At 36.8% G+C, this 19,977-nt stretch overlaps 1 non-coding gene across 1 annotated transcript; it reads left to right on the plus strand.

Annotated features, from left to right (window-relative positions):
- Positions 1-16,283: 16,283 nt before the first annotated feature.
- LOC128292212 (small nucleolar RNA R71) lies at positions 16,284-16,390 on the plus strand. The gene has a single exon (XR_008282197.1). It is a non-coding gene; the product is annotated as a small nucleolar RNA R71 (small nucleolar RNA).
- The last annotated feature ends 3,587 nt before the right edge of the window (positions 16,391-19,977 follow it).

Here is a 19,977-nt window from a genome sequence, read left to right on the forward strand (position 1 = left end):
AACAAGAACATCAAGCTAGCAACTAAAATACACATGAATCTCATGGCAAAACATCAAACTTACCTTAATCTAGGTACAAGTATGGCCAAACCTCCTCCTAAACCTCTTCCAAACCAACATGAAACAAGAATTCCTTCCTTCTTCCTTAGAATTTTCAGCCCAAAGGAAATGAAAATGATGAACAAAAATTCTTCTTTCTTTCTCCACACTCACGAGCAATGGGCATGCATGAGACCATTTTTTCTCTTCTTTTTTTTTGTTCTCTTTCATTATTAAATTCCCATGCTCACTATTTTATTTTTTCTTACATACACCATTGTCCCAACATGTTTTATGACATGTTTTTACCCATAATCTCTTGTCATGGCGGCCACTAGCTATTAGGGGAAAATTTGACATGCAAGTCCTCCCTTTGACTACATGCACTATTAGGTCCTTATAGATTAGCCTATCACTTTTCAAAAGTGTCACACAAGTCCTACTAACTGAATTCACATGCTATCGGCTAAATCGAAGCCTGAAATTTTCATACATTCATAATTACATATTCTAGACAATAAATATTACGTTCAAACATTTCGGTGACTCGGTTTAGCGGTCCCGAAACCACTTCCCGACTAGGGTCAATTTTGGGCTGTCCCAGGAGTAATATGGGTAAGATATGTGTGGTATAGGTATGTACGTAAACCTCATGACTATTGAACTCGATTCATGATGGGAAATTTAACATGAGTAGGAAAGAGGACGATAAGTATGATGTTCAAGGACATTTATTGTCAATCCTCACTATGTCCATTATGTGTAAAATGCTAATATGGTGGAAAATTGATAGTATGTTTAATTCATGAATTTAATGATCTATGTTGCTTGTTATTTACACACGACTTACTAAGCTTTATGCTTACTCTCTCTCTTTTCCTTTTTCTTTTAGCATCACAAAGCTAGCTTGGGGATTGTGGACGTCGGAGCTCAAGTCACACTATCAACGAATCTTTTGGGGTATATTTGACGTGATACATTTAAGTATGACATGTATAGGTGACTTAGTATTTTGCTATATTTGTCATATTAGTTAGCCAAAAATGATGGCTCATGTTGGTTTGTATATGGCCATGAAATATGGCTCATTTTGATTATTGGATTGAAATCCATAAATATTGATACATGCATAAAATGTGTTATTATTCTTGTGGCGTGTGCCAAATTGGTTGTTAACAGTGGATGATAAAATGTGGAATTTATGCTTGATGGATAAAGGGTGTTAATTGGCATGGTCATAATACGAATAAAGGTAAAAAAATGGATTGAATGAACCTAACAAGTCTTGGAGTCCCAATTATGTATACTTGACATAAATTTATCATGCATGAGTTAAGGTGATAGATGTCTAAGTAGCCCACTTATGCCGTGATAATCACCATTGTCACATGAGTGTGTGTATGGGGTATTGAGGGTGATAAGAGGGCTTGGAAAATAGCTTCAAAGTTGTCGACATGGGTAGATGCACGGGCGTGTGTCGAGGCCGTGTGTGACACACGGTCAGCCCCATGGGAGTGTGGCCCGACCGTGTGTCGCCTACACCCTAGTTTTACAAGTTAGTATGCATAGTAGTAAACATACGAGCAGAGACACAACCGTGTGTTTTAGCCGTGTGGGGGACAGGGCCTTAGGACGTGGGCATGTACCCAGGCCGTGTGAAGTCTGCACCTTAAATACAAAAATTAAATTCGCTACACAGACTAGCTCACGGGCATGTGAATTGGCCGTGTGATCTTAAATTGGTGCTGACATCATAAACACAAAGTTACATGGCCTGTAGACACGGGCATGTCAAGGGCACACGTGCGTGTGACCTTGTTTTACGAAAAATTTTCTAAAGTTCACGGTTTAGTCCCGACCACCTTCGATGTATGCTTTGGGCCTTGTAGGCTCGTAATAGGGACGAGTTGCATGTTTATGTACAGTTTTGTATTCAAAAGAAATTTTATGGCTCAATTCTATATGTATGTATACATTTTAGTCTAGTAATGCCCTGTATCTATCCCGATGTTGGATGCGAGTAAGGGGTGTTACAGCATTTCCATCCTCTCGGCGACGTTCAACATAAACTAGAGCCGGCTACCTCGCCTCAGTATGACCGGCACCTCTCCCGGTGCTCTCTGTGTAACAACCCAGTTTAGACCCTAGTGGGAATAGTGGTTTTGGGGCCACAAATTCGAGTCAAATATATTTTAATATTATTTTTTGTTCTTATTATATGTGAATTGATATCTGTGAAATTTACGTGTGAAAATTTGTTCGTTTGTGTGTTTAATTCACAAAAATAACCTAATTGCAGAAAATGTAAAAGATGCATGCTATATGTTAAAAGTGCCTATATTTTATGGCTTATTAAATGGGAGGTCCTTATGATGAATTAGACCATTAAAGGTGATAGTGGACATTTATAGACATCCATTATAAGTTTTTAAAGGCTATTCATTAAGGGAAAAATTGGTATTTAGTAATTAAAGTTATGTTAAATAAAAAAACATAAAATCATCCGTATTATCATCATTTTAGACCAAAAATTTGAAAAGGAGAAAGCCAAAGGTTAGGTTTTCATTCGGCTATGGTTGAAGCTTGATTAAGGTATGAGTTTTGTTTGGTTTTTGATGATTTCTACGTTTTTGTGATCGTTGCTTTGTGTTCTATCAATCCGATGCCTAAATTTCTGATTTGGATGATGATTTGGAGTTATGCCATTGTTGATTTTGTGAGTTTTGTAATGTTAGTTGATGAAATATGGAAGCTTGATGATAGATACATATGTTTCGTATTGGGATTTTTTATGAATTTGAGTAATTAAGGCTAAATTGCGAAAATGAGAAAATGGGGGACTAAAATGTGAATTAAATGAAATATATGGGCTTATATGAGCAAACTTAATATTCGGCCTAACATATGTATAAACACATTATGTGTATTTTGTGATTTTATAAATTAGGGACTAAAGTGATAAAATGTGAAAATGTGAGGGCTAATTTGTAAAATGACCTAAATATGTGTATATGGATTGAATTGAATGATTTTTTGAATAAAAGGGTTAATTTTGAATACATATATTTCAAGAAAGGAGGAATTCGAATTTAGATCGAGGGAAATCAAAAGTTATTGAGTAAACGATCCGAATTATCAATTCTGAGTATGAGTTAAATTCGTACGTGATAAATGATGTTACAAGTATGTGTTAATGCTTTGATAATGCATAAATTGTATATATTTGACTATGGTTTTAGCACGATGATAAATCGACTATGTTCAGCACTAAGTGTGCGATTTGAAATAGTTTCAGCTATAAATAGCACTAAGTGTGTGAATTGGAATAACTTCAGCTATATGAGGCACTAAGTGTTCGATACCGATATAACTTTCATTGTTTGAGATCGCACTAAGTGTGCGGGATCGTTACAGCTTTGATAACCATTAAAGCACTAATTGTGCGAGTTCTTAAAGCATGGAAAGACTTGATGAAATTAATATATTTGAACGAGAGGTTAGAATGAAATGAATAAATACGGGAAAGTTAAGATATGTACGATACCTATGTGGTAGATGATACTATGTTTATGAAACTTGATGAAATTGTATGAACATATTAAATGTGATGGAATAGAATTGATGGATGATTTGTAAACTAATTAGTGTTTATTATTTGATGTTTAGTATTATATAAACTGTTGACTATATTAGGTGCGAACTTACTAAGCTTCAAAGCTTACTGTGTGAAATGTTCTATGTTTTATAGTGTTATAAAGCTAGCTCGGATCCAGGGATCGTCAGCGACTCATTCACATTATCGAACATCTATTTTGGTACCATTTTGAGTATGGCATGTATAGCCTAGAAGTATTTGAATATGTTTTCTAATGTGTATATCATGACATGTGATATGGCTAGATTATGGTTAAACTTATGGTTTGATTTTGATATATGATATGTGATGCAAAAATGATTTTGATATACGATTATGTTGCACGGCCGTGTGTCCCCTGGGGTACCCTACGAATTAAAGTTAGTATACCCTACAGTTTTGACACGGCCACACAAGCGTGTCTATCGGTCGTGTGTGGCACACGAGTTGGCACATGGGCGTGTGGTCGGTGATGTGAGCCAAGTCAGTAGCCTCCCTAATTTTCACACGGCCTGGCACACGGGCGTGTCTTGTGGCCTTGTGCACAAGTTAGTGTGTATGCCTTGTTTTGCCATAGCCTAGACACACAGGCGTGTCTAATGCCGTGTGAGGCACACGACCTGCTCATATGGGCGTGTGACCTTTATAACTTTGAAAAATGTTTAAGTTTCAAAAAAATTTTGTATGAGCTCTATTTAGTCCCGACGCTTTTCTAAAGCATGTTTAAGGTCTCATTGACCTACGTAAGGGACTCTATAATGATGTGTCACTTTGATGCTATATTGGTTATGAAATGAATGTGACTTGTTCTGATATGTCCGGTAATGCCTCGTAACCATATTCCAGCTACAAATACAAGTTAGGGGTGTTACACTCTTACCACAGCCTAACCCATTACCACTTCTGCCCTGACCACTGCCTCTCTTTGGCTGCTAAACTGCTCTTGGTGGTGGTGCAGTAACAGTACCCGCAACTTGCATCTGATTAGACCTCCGCAGACACTCTCTAATACGGTGCTCCAATGAACCGCACCATAAACAAGCCCCAGTTCTTTTCTATCACTAGCCCTGATGGTGTCTACCATTGTCAGTACATAGAGGCTGTCCTGTAGCAGCAATAGGAGCCCCAACTTTGATCGGCCCATCAACTGTGACCTTTTTCTTATGCATCTGAATGGAACTCGAGGGTTCTGAATCCCTCTTACTCCTACCTCACTCCCAAGTCTGGCGCTCAGAGCGCTTCACTTCCTCAATGATCTTTGCCTTATCAACCAGTGCAACAAAGTCTCACTCCCTTTGCAGAGCTATTAGAACCCTCAAATTATCCCTAAGGCCATCCTCGAAGCGAACACATCGCTCATACTCAGTCGCCACGATACCTCTTACATAGCGGCTCAGTTTAAAAAATTCAGACTTATACTCGGCCACCAATCTATCTCCTTGAGTTAGATGTAGGAAATCTCTCCTACATGCATCCATATAATTGGCCCTCACATATTTCCTCTGGAAAGCGGTCTTCAAGAATTCCCAGGTCAGTCGATTAGGGCTGAGTGCCCTCCTTAATAGTGAGCCACCATTGATATGCCTCATCAAATAGCAGCGATATAGAACCCTTTAGTTTCTGCTCAAGAGTGCATTCCAAATCGTCCATAATCCTCTCTGTGTCCTCTATCCAGTACCCACCCATATGAGGGGCAACTCCAGCAATACTCCTAAAACGCTCAGCTCCGTTAGACCAAATTCGTTCCTTACCCGACCCGCGGCCCCTAGCTCCAGTATTGGGCCCAACGACCCTCTCTAAAATCCTCAACATGGCTTGGGACAGTGCATTGTCCCCAGCTGCTCGATCATGAGATCCAATCCTAGCCATAGGTGAAGGCAGTGTCTCACTAGTATCCAAATTAGGCAGATTGCCAAATGACGAAGACCCAGCTCGGGCACCTGTACGGCGACTACCATGGCCTCTTGTACCCTGTCTGCGAGTACCTCTGATGCTCATTGTCTAATTGCGTTTTATCTGTATTAATAGTTTTATGCATCAATTTACAGTTTCAATGTTTATTAATAGATATTTTATGAAAACAATATCAGAAGTGTAAAGTTTGTTTCGTATATCGTAGTGTCAATCAATGTCTATCAATTTTACTACCGTCTCAGTATACAATACTTTAATGTTTTCAGTATGGTCTATCTATAGTAGTCTCAATATATACTACCTATAGTAGTTTCAGGATATACTATCCAAAACAGTTTCAGTTTCAGCTTAAACAATTCATAGTTTCAGAAAACTTACTAGATCGGCGTCGGAGACTCAGTGTACCACACTTTCAATAAAAACATTTAGAAATTAGTTCTCAAAAAAAAAGTCTTAAAAACCCATATCCACAGTCGAGTTTTACAACCTTGCTCTGATACCACAAATGTAACACCCCAAACTTGACCTAGTCGTTATGGCCGAATCTGATAGTGTCACATGTTAATGTTTTTGAAAACCATAACTTTACTTCAAACACTTTCCCTTTATAATCTTTTCATTATTACTTATTAATTCTATTATTGTGTTAAATAATCATTCGAAAACTTTCAAAACATTTATTCTATGCGGAAGCTTTTAAAACAATTTGCGTATTCGTAAGTAATTTGTTCAAACATTTGGTTCTTTTGGAAACTTGAGTTTCCCTAAACTAGTACTTATAATCTATAACTAATAAAAATCTCAAATTTAAAAAAAATCCATAGGCGCCATATTTAAAATAAAATTTCCAAACAAAATTTAAAATTATAATTAAGTACGAAACAGAGTAAAATAAGGTTGTGTGACCATCGCTGAGTCCTCAGCCGCACCGATCTGCCCACGCCTAGGGATTACTTTATAGATAAATCAGAGGGTGAGTTTACGAAAACCTAGTGTGTAATCCCCATAGAAAACAAGCAGAAAAAATGCAGTCTCAGTCTGGGCTTAAGCCTTTTCAGTATCAGTTTCAGTTTTAGTTAGGACTTGAGCCCATTTTAGTATCAGCAATAAGTACAGTAACAGATATAGAATCACAAAATTCCTACCCAGCCAGCCTCTACACGCCATCTCCGTCCAACCCTACACTCCATGTGGGGATATAATCAACCCACCCATCCGTACACTCTAAAAAGTACCGAATGCGGCACTAAATAGCGGTTTGTAGCTGAGCTGCCAGTAAATTAGACCCAAGGCCTTTCAGTACACTTCCTCTGAACAATACCAACCCCCAACCGAATGTAATGTAGCATACAGTAATGACATGCTATATCATGGCAACAGGGCTTACAATATCAGTTCATTAAATATCATCATGCTCGCTAACATGTAAATATATATATATCAGTCATACAGTTATATAGTCATTTCAATCAAATTGGGGTCTAAGTAAGCTTACCGACCCTATATAGGTTCACAGTCATCTCAGGGGACCCGTGCAACCTTAGCAACAAAACAGTGGAGATGGGCTCAGACGCCCATGTTGTTGGCCCATGTGGACCCACAAGCCAGTATGGCCCAAAATGGCTTTGGTCGTATGGATCATACGGCCTGACCCAAAAATCTGACATGCCCATGTGGTTCACCCATGTGGCTCACACGGCCCAATTTGGTCTGGCCCTACATCACTCACGGCCTGTCTTATCTATCACACGCCCATGTTCCATTACAAGGCCTACCACACGGGCGTGCCCGTGTGGTGTCGACAACCCCATTTTTCAGCTTTTTGTTGATTACTATTTTTAATGTTGTGGTTACACACCTACTTGGATTTTTACTCTTAAAACTCCCGAGCACTCCCGAAACCTAAAATCAACAACATACGCTTGAATTAAACGATTACACTATCGAATACATCCAAATCTCGAAATAAGGTATTCACTTTGGAGCACTAAGCTATTACCTTAAATCGAGTAGCAGAAATACCCTGCCTTCAGAACGTTGACAAGCGATAAATATCCCTTCAGTAAACCCCTAATCACCAAAAGAATCCATATCAACAATTGTTCACATCCCAGTTTAAATTTTACTCAAGACTAAGCTTACCGAGAGCGCAATGAGAACAATGCGCAAGAAGAAAGTAGAAATGAAAAGAACCAAAAAGGGGAAGAAGCCCGGCAAAGGATCAACTAGGGAAAGAAAAGGGAAAATGTCAAGAGACTTTCAGTAAAAAGAGAAAAACTGAAAGTTGAGGAAAAAACCAATTCCATCTTATTTCACTTACCGAATAAACAGAAAAAAAGGTTGCCATAAATGAACAATTGAAGCTAGGAAAACAAAAGGAAACACCAAGGGTGGGGAAGAAAAGCAGAGTTCGACGAGAAGGGGAGGAATTGAGGAAAGAAAATGGTAAAGATGCAGAAAGAAATTGTCAGGAAGATGGAGAGAAAACTGACTCTTTTTTTCCAAAAAGAAAAGAAAATGATCTTATTTTGGATATTTTCCACCATAATCCCATAATTTCATCTCATTTATCCCTAAATTTTCTCCCACACATCCCCACACCCCTCAAGCACTCCATAACCATCCACTAGTTCCCCACACAGCTCAAACACTTAGCATTTTAACACACCTCAAACTCCTACATGCCACAAGCAGCAAAAATAATACCCAAGTATAGCTCAAACCCAAAACTTCTAGCATTTTTAACACATCACTTATCCACCAGACCAACAGGCCCATTCTGACATGTTTTTACAAAGTTTTAACTATAAGCCAATTGAATAAAAGCAAGGCTTTATTCATTTAAAATAAAAATTTAGTTCAAGACACGGCTTGAACCTAAGACTTCTCAGACAACCCCAGCATACATAACCACTAAAGCAAATACAGGTTTATATCCCAAACATACAAAAATAAATATAAGACATTTATTTAAAAATAAAAATGAAAAAAATTACGAATATGATAAAATAAGCAAGTTTTTATCCCCTCAGTAATGTTTCAAGTGTTGAGTGTTAACTCTAAAATTACCTCTCTTACTGTGAAGTTCAACAACCCCGTATGGGAAAACTTGATGAATAGTGAATGGACTAGACCAATGTGATTTTAACTTAAAGGGAAAGAACCTTAATCTAGAATTGGACAACAACGTTGCTGACTTGCTTCAAATTCTCGAACTTGGATGTGCTTGCCCTACCATCTGTTCAATCTTTCATTGAATAATTTGACATTTCCATATAAGAATATTCAGAATTCTTCTAGCTCGTTAAGTTGAAGCATCCGTTTCTCTTTAGCAAGCTTGAGATCTATATTGAGCTGTTGGAAAGCCTAGTAAGCTTTATGTTCTAACTCCATGGGCAAATGACAGACTTTCCCAAAAACGAACCAATAGGGAGACATCTCTAAAGGTGTTTTATATGCTGTCCTATAGGCCCATAAAGAATCATCTAAGCTTTTGTATCAATCTCATTAGTTTGGATAAACTACCTTTTTTAGTATACCTTTTATCTTTTTATTTACCAGGTCAACTTGCCCACTTGTTTGCGATGGTAAGCTGTGGCAACCTTATGCTAAACTCCATGTCTATCGAGTAACCATTTCAATCATTTGTTCACAAAATTGGGCCCCTCCTGATGATAGCCTTAGGAGTTCCAAACCTTGTGAACGCATGTTTCTACAAAAACTTCATTACAACCTTGGCATCGTTCACTAGATATGCCTTGGCCATAATCCACTTAGATACATAGCCTATTGCTCTAATATATACTTGTGACCAAATAAAGGAGGGGAGGAACTAAGAAAGTTAATACCCCAAATATCGAATAATTGAACCTCAATAATGTTTGTTCAAGGCATTTCATTTATGTTGGTGATGATTCTAACCCTCTAGCATCGATCACAACTCTTTACATAGGCATACACATATTTGAATAGAGTTGGCCAAAAGAATCTATCTTGCAATACTTTGGTCGCAGTACGTGAACCTCTAAAGTGTCCCCCACTTGGAGTTGGGTGACAATGATATAAAATATTATGTACCTCATTTCCTGCCACACATCTCCTGATCATTTGAGCACTTTTTGAACAGAAATGACTCTTCCTAAGAATAATGCTTCACATTATGAAGAAACTTTTTCCTTTGTTGATACCTCTTATGAAGCAGCATCAAACCACAAGCTAAATAGTTAGAAAAATCAGCAAACCAAGGGGTGTTTTAGGTGTGATTTACCTTAAGTATGTGCTCATCCGGGAATGTCTCCTGGATGGGTGTAAGTGGAGAGGCTCCTTCTTGAGGCTCAAATATGGATAAGTGATTTGGTATTTGGTTTGTACCTTTTCTCAATCTTGAATTTCTAGATCGAACTCTTGAAGTAGAAGTACCCATCAAATCAACCTAGGCTTGGCATCTTTCTTGGCAAGTAAGTACTTAATTGCCGAATGATTCGTATAGACAGTCACTTTAGTACCTACAAGATAAGATTGAAACTTGTCAAAAGTAAATAAAATAGCAATTAACTCTTTATTAGTTACTGTATAATTCAGTAGCACTCCCGTTAGAGTCCGACTTGCGTAGGAGATGAGATGAAAAACTTTGTTCCTTCGATAGCCCATCACAGCTCCTACCGTGAAGTCACTTGTGTTACACATTAATTCAAATGGAAATTCCCAATCTAGTGTGATGATAATGCATTTCTAAACTATCTGATTCTTCAAATCATTAAAAGCTCTCAAACATTCTATCAAAGTTGAATGTTGTATCTTTCTCCAATAATTTGCATAAAGGTTTAGCAATTTTGGAGAAGTCTTTGATGAATCTTTGATAGAATCCAGTTTGTCCCAAAAAGCTTCTAACATCTTTTATAGATGTTGGAGGTGTGAGTTTCTCAATGACATCTACCTTTTCTTTATCTACCTCGATCCCTTGTCTCATTATTTGGTGCCCCAAAATAGTATCTTCTGGTACCATGAAATGACACTTTTCCCAGTTGAGTACAAGGTTTGTTCCTTTGCACTATCTTAGTACCTTCGCTAGACTGGCTAAGAAACGGTTGTAAGTGTCTCCAAACACTGAAAAATCATCCATAAAAATTTCAAAAACTTTTCCACCATGTTAGTAAAAATAATCATTATACATCTCTAAAATGTAGAAGTGCATTACATAAACCAAATGGCATGAGTCTAAATGCGAATGTACCGTACGGGCATGTGAATGTTGTTTTCTACTGGTCCTCTAGTACTACCGTGATTTGGTTGTACTTAGAGTATGCATCGAGAAAGCAGTAATAGTCTTGCCCTGTGAGTCTATCCAGCATTTGATCTAAGAACGAAAAAGGAAAATGATTTTTCCTAGTTGCTTGCTTAATTTTCAGTAACCTATGACAATTCTCCATCCTGTAACTATTTTGATAGATATTAACTCACTATTTTCCTTGTAAAGCCCTAATATTTGGGCCTGGAAGATAGGGCCTTGAGTCTGGGTTCGGGTGGAAAACGGCCCGAATAATTTGGATGTTATTATTATTCTGTATGTTTAGTTTAGTAATTAAATAACTTACGAAGGGTTTATGGTGTTGGAAAAAAAGGCCCAAGAGTAAATTTAATTCGAGGCAATTCCTAAATTTTAATTTTGGGAGAGAGGGTTCTGGCGATATGGGCTTTTAAAGTTGAGGTGGTAAAATAGGACACAAAATAAGGCCTTGGTAAAGTGGCAAGGTGGCGCCACTAAGTTCCTAAAAAAAATGGCGTCTGGGAAGGAATTAAAGGTCCAGGGTTCAAGTTGCAAGGTATGCATATTGTTACCTTTTAATTTTAGGCATGTGCTGGGCATGTGATCACTTCAGTGAATTTCGACAAGGGCCTTAGGGAGGTTGGGCCAATTGTTTTAGTTGATATTAGGGTTAGGTTTTTTTCTTTTTCTGTCTTGGAGAATTAGGGTTAGCCACCTGAAAGCTTTCACTGCCATTCATCCTTTCTGAGTTCTCACAAAAGCCAAAAACGTAAATTTCTTCTCCTTGGTGCCGAGTTCTTCTTCCTCTCTTTTTCCTCCATTTTCTTTCTTCCTTTTTGCTTTTTCTTCTAGCCAAAACCTTACTCACCTCCTCTATCGATCCCATCCTCCACAAAACCTTCATAGCCAATCACCATAAAAGCCAAAATCCTAAAAACTCACTTCTTGTGTCGATTTCTCCAAGCCAAAATCCTTCAGTTATTTTTGGTCCTTTTGATCAACTTTCATCTTCTCTAAACCCATAGTATCTATCAGCAACATTACTTCAAAGTTATAGCCTCAAATCGTCATCTTCTTCATCGCTTAAAAAGCCGAAATACCAAAGATTTAAGGACTTATAACCGAAACTTTAGATCTCCTAGATTCGAGTTCTACTATCGTTTAGAGGATAGATCTGCATCAGATCTGCATAGAAATCAAAGAGGAATAAGTGGTAAGTGCTCATCACCTCAGATCTAGTCTTATTTTATAATTTAGAAAAAGCCGAAGTCCCTAAAATCTAGGGAGGCTGTCGATTTGGGCATAGGGCTTAAAGGGTCTTTAACCGATGATTTCTTTTGGTGATTAGTGTCGTCTAGAGGTTTGGTAGAAGGCTTGGATCTTTGGAACAACTAGACTTGGACCTAGTCATCGGTTTTCGGCAAAAAGGTAAGATTCTAAAGGCATTAGGGGCATGGTTTGAATATGGGTAGGTGAATATTGGGATTGGTTGTTGTGGGTTGCAATCTAAGAATTGTGGTAATCAATTTTAGGAAATCGTAAGGGATCTCAGTAGCAGTCGTCGTGAAACAGGTGTGTATCGAACACCCTCTTGCAGTTCAATTCAGCAAAAGCCGAAATACCGAAATTCTGGCATTTCGTGGGCTTGTGAGTGTGCAAGTGCTCACAAGACGTTTAGAAATCATTAGATCTAAAATCAAAAAGTGGTAAGTTAGTCGTGTGTGAAATTTCGTGCACTTCGGTAATTGGGCCTCGATAGGCTAAAATTAGGCCCAATGGGCTTATGGGCCCATATGGGTAAAATAATAAAAAAAAGGCAATAAGTATGTTCTGTTAGACTGTGGAATTGAAACTTCTTAAACCGGTAAACTGGTCATAAAACTTGGATTAAATGGGCTTAAATTGCTAATGGACACTATAAGGCACATTAGGGGTTTTAGGACCCAATGGCTAAAATTGTGAAATTAAGATAAATAAATTATTACGATGACAATTGGGCTAGTAAGGACCGTAACATTCATGAGAACCCTTAAAACTGATAAAATTACTGCAATACCTTTATAGGTGGAAAATTTACAAATTTACCCTTAGGAGTAAATTTACTGATATACCCCTAGGGTTAAGGTTGACCTGAATGCATGTTTGACTGTTACTATTTACTGCATGCCATGTTATTATCATCGATGCATGGGATGGGTTATTGATGGAGGAAATCTTGAAAGTGGCTTGTCCACGTCTTGGAGGCTTTGCCTCAACTTCTCGATATTTGAGCGACAATCTTGCAACTGTGGAGTGTAGAAATTTGGGTGGGTGGAGCTATTCCCCACATGGAGTGTAGGGATGGTACGGGTGGAGTGTAGCGGTTGGTTATAGGCTGGATTGGGCTTGCATACATGAATATCTCTGTTCTGTTCTGGAATGGGCCTATGGGCCATACTGTTATCTGAAAAGGGGCTAAGGCCCAATTTACTGTATTTTGAATAGGGCTTAGGCCCAATGGGCTTGAGCTGACTTGGGCTTTGGATGGGTTTTCCATACACACTGAGTTTTCCAAACTCACCCCCATTCTCTTCCATCCTTGCAGGTGAGCCCTAGTTGGTGGACTTGGAGCTGGGCATGATTTATAGTGGCGACGAAGATTAAATTTCTGGTTTTTTTTTAAATAAGTTTCAGTTAGCTTCCTTTCAAATTTCGCATTTATTTTTGATTATTTCTATTTTGGTTAAAGTTGTAATAAGACCGCTCTATTATTTTTATTTTGGGTTTTTAAATTGGTTAGCTCTAAGGCGCGTTTTATAAAAGTTACTTATTTTCAAAAGCTTCCGCAACGTATATGTTTTCAAAGGAAATAAATATTTGAAATAGACTTAAACTTAATTTTTTGTCCGTGGACAAGTAATAAGCTTAAAGTGTGGCAATGGATGTGTGCATGTCTAGGATTGGATCATGGAAGAGCTAGGTACTTAAGCAGTCTAATTGACTCACCTCCTCTTTTCTTGAATCCTACCTGGTGCGCAGCTTCCATTCACTTAATTTAAAACGAAATATTCTTTAAACACTAAGAAAGATTTTAGATAAAACATGACTTCTCTAATAACACTTCAATGTGACACGCCAGATTCAGTCGTAATGTCTAGGCCGGGTTTGGGGTGTTACATTCGTTCTCCATGATCATAATGCCTCCTTTCCTTGGACACACTAGATCGGACTTACCCATGAACTATCTGAGATGGGGTAAATTATACCTGCATCTATCCACTTAATGATTTCCTTCTTCACCTCATCCTTCATAATGCGGTTTAGTCTCTATTGTCCATTAATTGTCCATTTCTCACCATCTTTTAGGATGATCTTGTAGATGCACACGGATAAAATAATACCACGAATACTAATTATGGTCCATTCGATAGCTTTATTGAATTATTTTAGCACAGAAATAAGTTTCCCTTACTGCTCTTTAGATAACTCTGCTGAAATAACCACTTGCAAAGTAGAAACGTTACCTAAATAAACATATTTTAAGTGGGATGGAAGTACCTTTAGTTCCAATTTAGGTGGCTCCTTGATTGACACTTTTGGTTGGACATAATTTCTACTCTCTAATTCTAAAGATTCAAAGCAAGATTACAAAAAATCCCCTTTAATTTGTTGTTAACAAGGCTAAATATTTCTCCCTTTTTCATCACTTAGAGGGTTTGGCATTAAGATCTCTTCCAATGGGTCCTCAATAAAATTGAGTTCCCATTCTACAACTAAATCTTCTAACTCAGATACTACAGAACACTCATCAATTGCATCAGGAAATCACATGGATTTAAAAAAATTGAATGTTACCTGGTTGTCCTCAATACATCGTAAGCTCGCCCTTCTACACATCAATAAGGGTTCTTCCAGTTGCTAGGAAAGACCTTCGTAGGATGATTGACACCTTTTTATCTACTTCAAAGTCTAAGATAACAAAATCAAAAGGAAAAATAATTTTTTCTACACGTACCAATACATCCTTGATTTTCCTTCTACATGTGCTAAAGATCGATCTGCTAACTAAAGCATAATTGTTTCTGAATATGGACATGGGCATCAAGTTCATGCTCGCATACAAATCACATAGTTTCGTACCACAATAAGATACTCCAATATGGTAAGGTATGGTAAAACATCCAAGGTTCTTCATCTTTGGGGATAGTTTATCTTGTAGATATACGCTGCATTCCTTTGTCAGACCTACTGTCTCAAATTCTCCATGTCTTTGTTTCTTGAACATGATATCCTTCAATAATTTTATGCAGTTTGGTATCTATATAAGAGCATCTACCAATGGGATGTTGATATGAAGTTTCTTGAGTACGTCATGGAATTTCTTGAACTTGACTTCCTGTTTCTGCTTCTGAAGTCTTTGAGGGTAGGGCGATGGAGGATTCTTAACTTAAACTGGCACTTCGTCTGCTGTGACACTTCTGCATCTAACAAAGGTGTTAGTTTATCATAATTACCTAGGTCAGAAGTTAACTTATCAGATTTTGCAGATTTTGGTTTTAGTGAAGCTAGATTTTCAAAACTTGGTTAAACTTCCACTTTATCTCGAGCATCAGCTGACTCTTCTTCAACATTGACAGTGTTGGGCTTAAACATCTTTCCACTCCTTAGAGTTAATGCTTTACAGTGTTCTTTCCCCGAATTTCTTGGATTCTCCGTATCAGTAGGTAGAACACCTTGTGGTTGGTTCCTAAGTTCAGTTGCAAGTTAGCCAATTTGGTTTTCTAGGTTTTTTAATTTGGCTGCTTGACTTTGGATCAAGTTATCATTTTTTTCTATAATTCCTTCAATAAGTTTTCTAAGCCATTGGACGATTCAGCTTGAGGTGGTTTTTAAACTTGTTAGGTAAATCCAGATGGCCGAATTGGTTTGGGTTGTGAGTAAGTGTTACCGGGTCCAACCCCTTGGTTACTCCAAGGGAAATTCAAGTGGTTTCTCCAAGATGGCTTATAAAAATTGGAGTTTGATCCCTGCCTACCTCAATTTTAGTTCTGGTTACCCATGTAATACAAAAATTATGGGTTTGATGGCCATTCTTCGAACAAGTGCCTTTCCCCACAATAAACACAAGCTACATTTTTGAATTGATTCGGTGACTGAGATGAAAACTTATTAAACGCATTAGTAGTAAATTTTTTTAGCATTGACGACATCAAAGATACTTGAGATGCGAGTGAAGTGAGAGCGTCCACTTAATGTATTCCTATGACTCGACTTTTTTATGTTGCTCGATTGGTTTGCCATTGGTAATTGTTCCTGGCAATTCTCTCAATGATTTCATATGCCTAATTATAAGACTTAGAAATGAGAGAAACATTAGCAGAAGCATCTACTACCATCCTTGTGCGAACATTGAGACCATTATAGAATATCTCTAATTAGATGCAATATGGGATTCCATGATGAGGGCATCTTTGTAATAGTTCATTAAATAATTCTAATACCTCATACAAGGATTCATCATCCATCTATTGGAAAGTAGTGATCTAATTTCGTAGCTTAGCATTATTGATAGGTGGGAAGTACTTCATAAGGAAGCTTTCTGCTAACTCTTTCATGTGGTGATGGAGTTTGGTGGCGATGAGTTTAACCAGGCTCGAGCTCTTTTCCTTAGTAAGTATAGGAACAACTTTAATCGTAGTGCATCTTCAAGTAATCCGGCTAACTTGAAGTTACCACTCACCACCATAAAAAATCTGAGGTGAAGGTAAGGATCTTTAGTAGGCATTCCACTAAATTGGCCCACTATTTGAAGCTTCTGGAACATGACTAGTTTTAGCTCGAATTGTTGTACCTCAATTTTAGGTCTCCTAATACCCAGATTAATCCCATGATACAATGGCACAACGTACTTTCTCAAGGCTCAATCCCTATCATCAGCAACAAGGATAGGATTTTAAGCATAATTTGCTTCATTTCCTTGATTTTGGTTTTCAAGGTTCATCTCTTCGGTTATTCTCTAAGCTGCTTGTCTTCTTCTTTGTCAAAAAAACCTATTCAATTTTAGGATCTGGGAGGAGTAAGTCAATGATTCAATCAATACTCATAAACACCAAAAATAATCACAAAAAAATAATTAATTTAAAGTTGAACAGAAAAATAGCCAAAATGAAAAATTAACAATTTCACAAATAATGTCTTTAAATCAGTCCTCGGCAATGGCGCCAAAAAATTGGACTGGCGAAAATGTGCAAGTGTGCACAACTATATCAAGTAATAAAGTGACAAGTAATGTTCAGTTATCATACCCACAGGGACTGTGTAAGAAAATATTTATGAAATGCAAATTTAAACAATTTGGTGATGAAAAATTTGAAGAGGTGTTGTAAAAACTAAAAATTAACTAAGTAATTTAACTAAGAAAAATAAAAAGTAAAAAATATTCCAATGCACAATTTCTAAAAGATGAGTTTAATCAAAATGACATAAATGTGTTCGATCAATTTTATTCTTTAACTTAGAATAATTAAAGTTGTGTTCATGTTGTTACGAGTAATTTCACGACAACTCGGTAAATTGCTAACTAATGCACATACTTACCTATTAGAACCTATTAATCGCTTGACCATATTTCTATGTCAATTTATCAGATTAATCAAATTTTAATAAGCAAATAAATGATTCCGTGAGGTAACAATATATCTCTATATTGAAACAATTTAATCACAATAATCTTGCAAGTTATGCAAGGCTAATGTATTGTTTAATACCGTCAATAATTTAACCCTCAACTACCTTAGAAGATTAAACTTGCACAAATTAAATATTATGTCCATTAATTACAATTCCAATTCATTTAAATAATTAATTTAATTGTTACCTTAAAATTAAAATGCAAGTATAACAAAAGCATGATTTTATTTAATTGAACAATTTACTAAGACCTAATAATAGCACAAACACATTTTTAATCATCTAAATGGATATAACGCAATTAATCTAACATGAAAGGAATTTAAGTTATTTTTATTAATTGAAGAATAACAACAAAAATATTCATGTTCATGATCAAAACAAAACTAAAAACAAATATTAAGAGAAGGGAACTAGAAAAACAAATCTCGATGGTTTTCCGAAGCCAAACTAGTGCGCTCTTCTCTTCTCTGCTAGTTCTACTGATCTAAGGCATTCAAGAGCACTTGATTGTTGCTACCCCAAGAGGCATGCAAGCTCTTTATCAAGAGCGGAAATCAACAAGGGAAGAAGGGAATTGAAAGGCAACTAGAAGGAAGAAAGAGAGAAAATGTGAGAGAAAGATATGTGAAGTGAGGGATGAGAAATAAGGGAGTGAAGGGGGATTTTTATAGGTGGATATGACTGCTAAAATTAGCTAAAAGTAGCAGGCATTCCCTCTTCCCTTGGCCAACCATGCATGGTAAGAGGGATGGTTGGACTTGAATTTGATATTTTTAGTTTCTGGCTAAAAATAGCAAGCTTGAAAAAGTGAGGAGTATGAACGAAATTAAAGACAGGTTTAAGGGTTGATTTGAAATTATAAAAATCAACTAAAATAGTTGATTGGGTTAGCTAGATGGGACAATTTAGGCTGCCAAATTTCTTGGTAGATCAATCCTCTTCACTTAGTACAACTAGACCCCTTTCTTTTCATCAATCTTGTAATTAAAATTTACCCAATTTGTGTTGGATCAAAATTAATTATAAAATGTGTTTAGTAATTATTATTGGACTGTCCCTTGGCTGAAAAAATAATTTGTCATACTCTTGGGTTACTTGATAAAAAATTGCCCTAATGGTTCGAGCTTCTCAAGGTGACTGTCGAGCCGATTTCCACCCTTTGTACAAAACTATAAAAAATAAATCAAATTTTTGTGATTTATCATAAAAATAATTAAAACTAAATATGTTCATAATTTTAGTGTAATTTAATTATTTTATAATTAAAATTTGAATTTCGATAACAATTACTCAGAAACTGCATGAATTAGAGATGAAAAAGTCTATATATTTTTTGTTTCCAATGTACCGTAGATAACTACAATCATTGTGGTAGAATTTACAATTACAAGGACTTACTAGAAAATACCATAACTTAATTCAATTACTTTGCTTATTTTGCCTTCAATAATAATTCTGGCTACATTTACACTGCCAAAACATTCTGTATACGACACAAGGCTTATAAAAACTCTCATAGCTTATTCACATTATATCTAACAAACTAAAATACGTCGCTACTCTCACTTTGTATGCATAGTAGCCTACCTCGCAAGTCCATTGGTGTAGCCCTGGCATTGTCTCTCCTAGTGCATTCTCAATTGGCTTACCTGTAACATAAAACATAGAGGTAAGTTCAGGAAAACTTAGTGAGTTAAACGTCATTATCTTTATTGTTAATACATGCATCTGATATCTACATTCACGATATTATTGTTCCAAGTTTTTCGTTCAGTCTCTGGCGAGTATCTCACTAGACTCTCATTCTTCATGTCATAGTCATTATACATTTCTTTCCATCCTATCGGTCCATAGCTTATGTTCTTCGTTAACCTTTTATATGATTTCTTATCCATTACCATCTTCATGTCATAGTTATTATACATTTCTTTCCACCCTATCGGCCCATAGCTTATGTTCTTTGTTAACCTTCTCTATGATTTCTTATCTATTACCATATAGTCGTAGCCTTCATTCAGATTTTCTCTTCAAGTCCCTTTTTTCTCATACTTTGAATTCACCACAAACTCTAGCGCATTCTAGCTTCTCTTGTTCATGTCTCAATATTATCTAAGATTCGCCATAATATTTCACATTAAGCCGTTTCTTACAAGATCACACTACATACTATTTCTTCTGTGTTTTCCATACTTACTGTTTCTTTATTCAAGGTTTACCACAAAGGCATTCCCTTCAAAAAGGCATTCCCTTCAAATGATAGCTGCAAGGACATTTCTTTAGACTGTGCATGAAGGCATTTCCTTTCAAATGTTTCCATAATGGCTTCCTTCATTAGAGATCGCCATAAAGGCAACCTTCATCAAAGATCACCACAAAGGTTTTCTTTATCAAGGATCGCCTCAAAGGCTTCCTTCATTAGGGGTTGCCACAAAGGCTTCCTTCATTAGAGATC

The sequence above is a fragment of the Gossypium arboreum genome, chromosome 4 (genome assembly GCF_025698485.1).
Source record: "Gossypium arboreum isolate Shixiya-1 chromosome 4, ASM2569848v2, whole genome shotgun sequence".
Lineage (NCBI taxonomy): Eukaryota > Viridiplantae > Streptophyta > Magnoliopsida > Malvales > Malvaceae > Gossypium > Gossypium arboreum.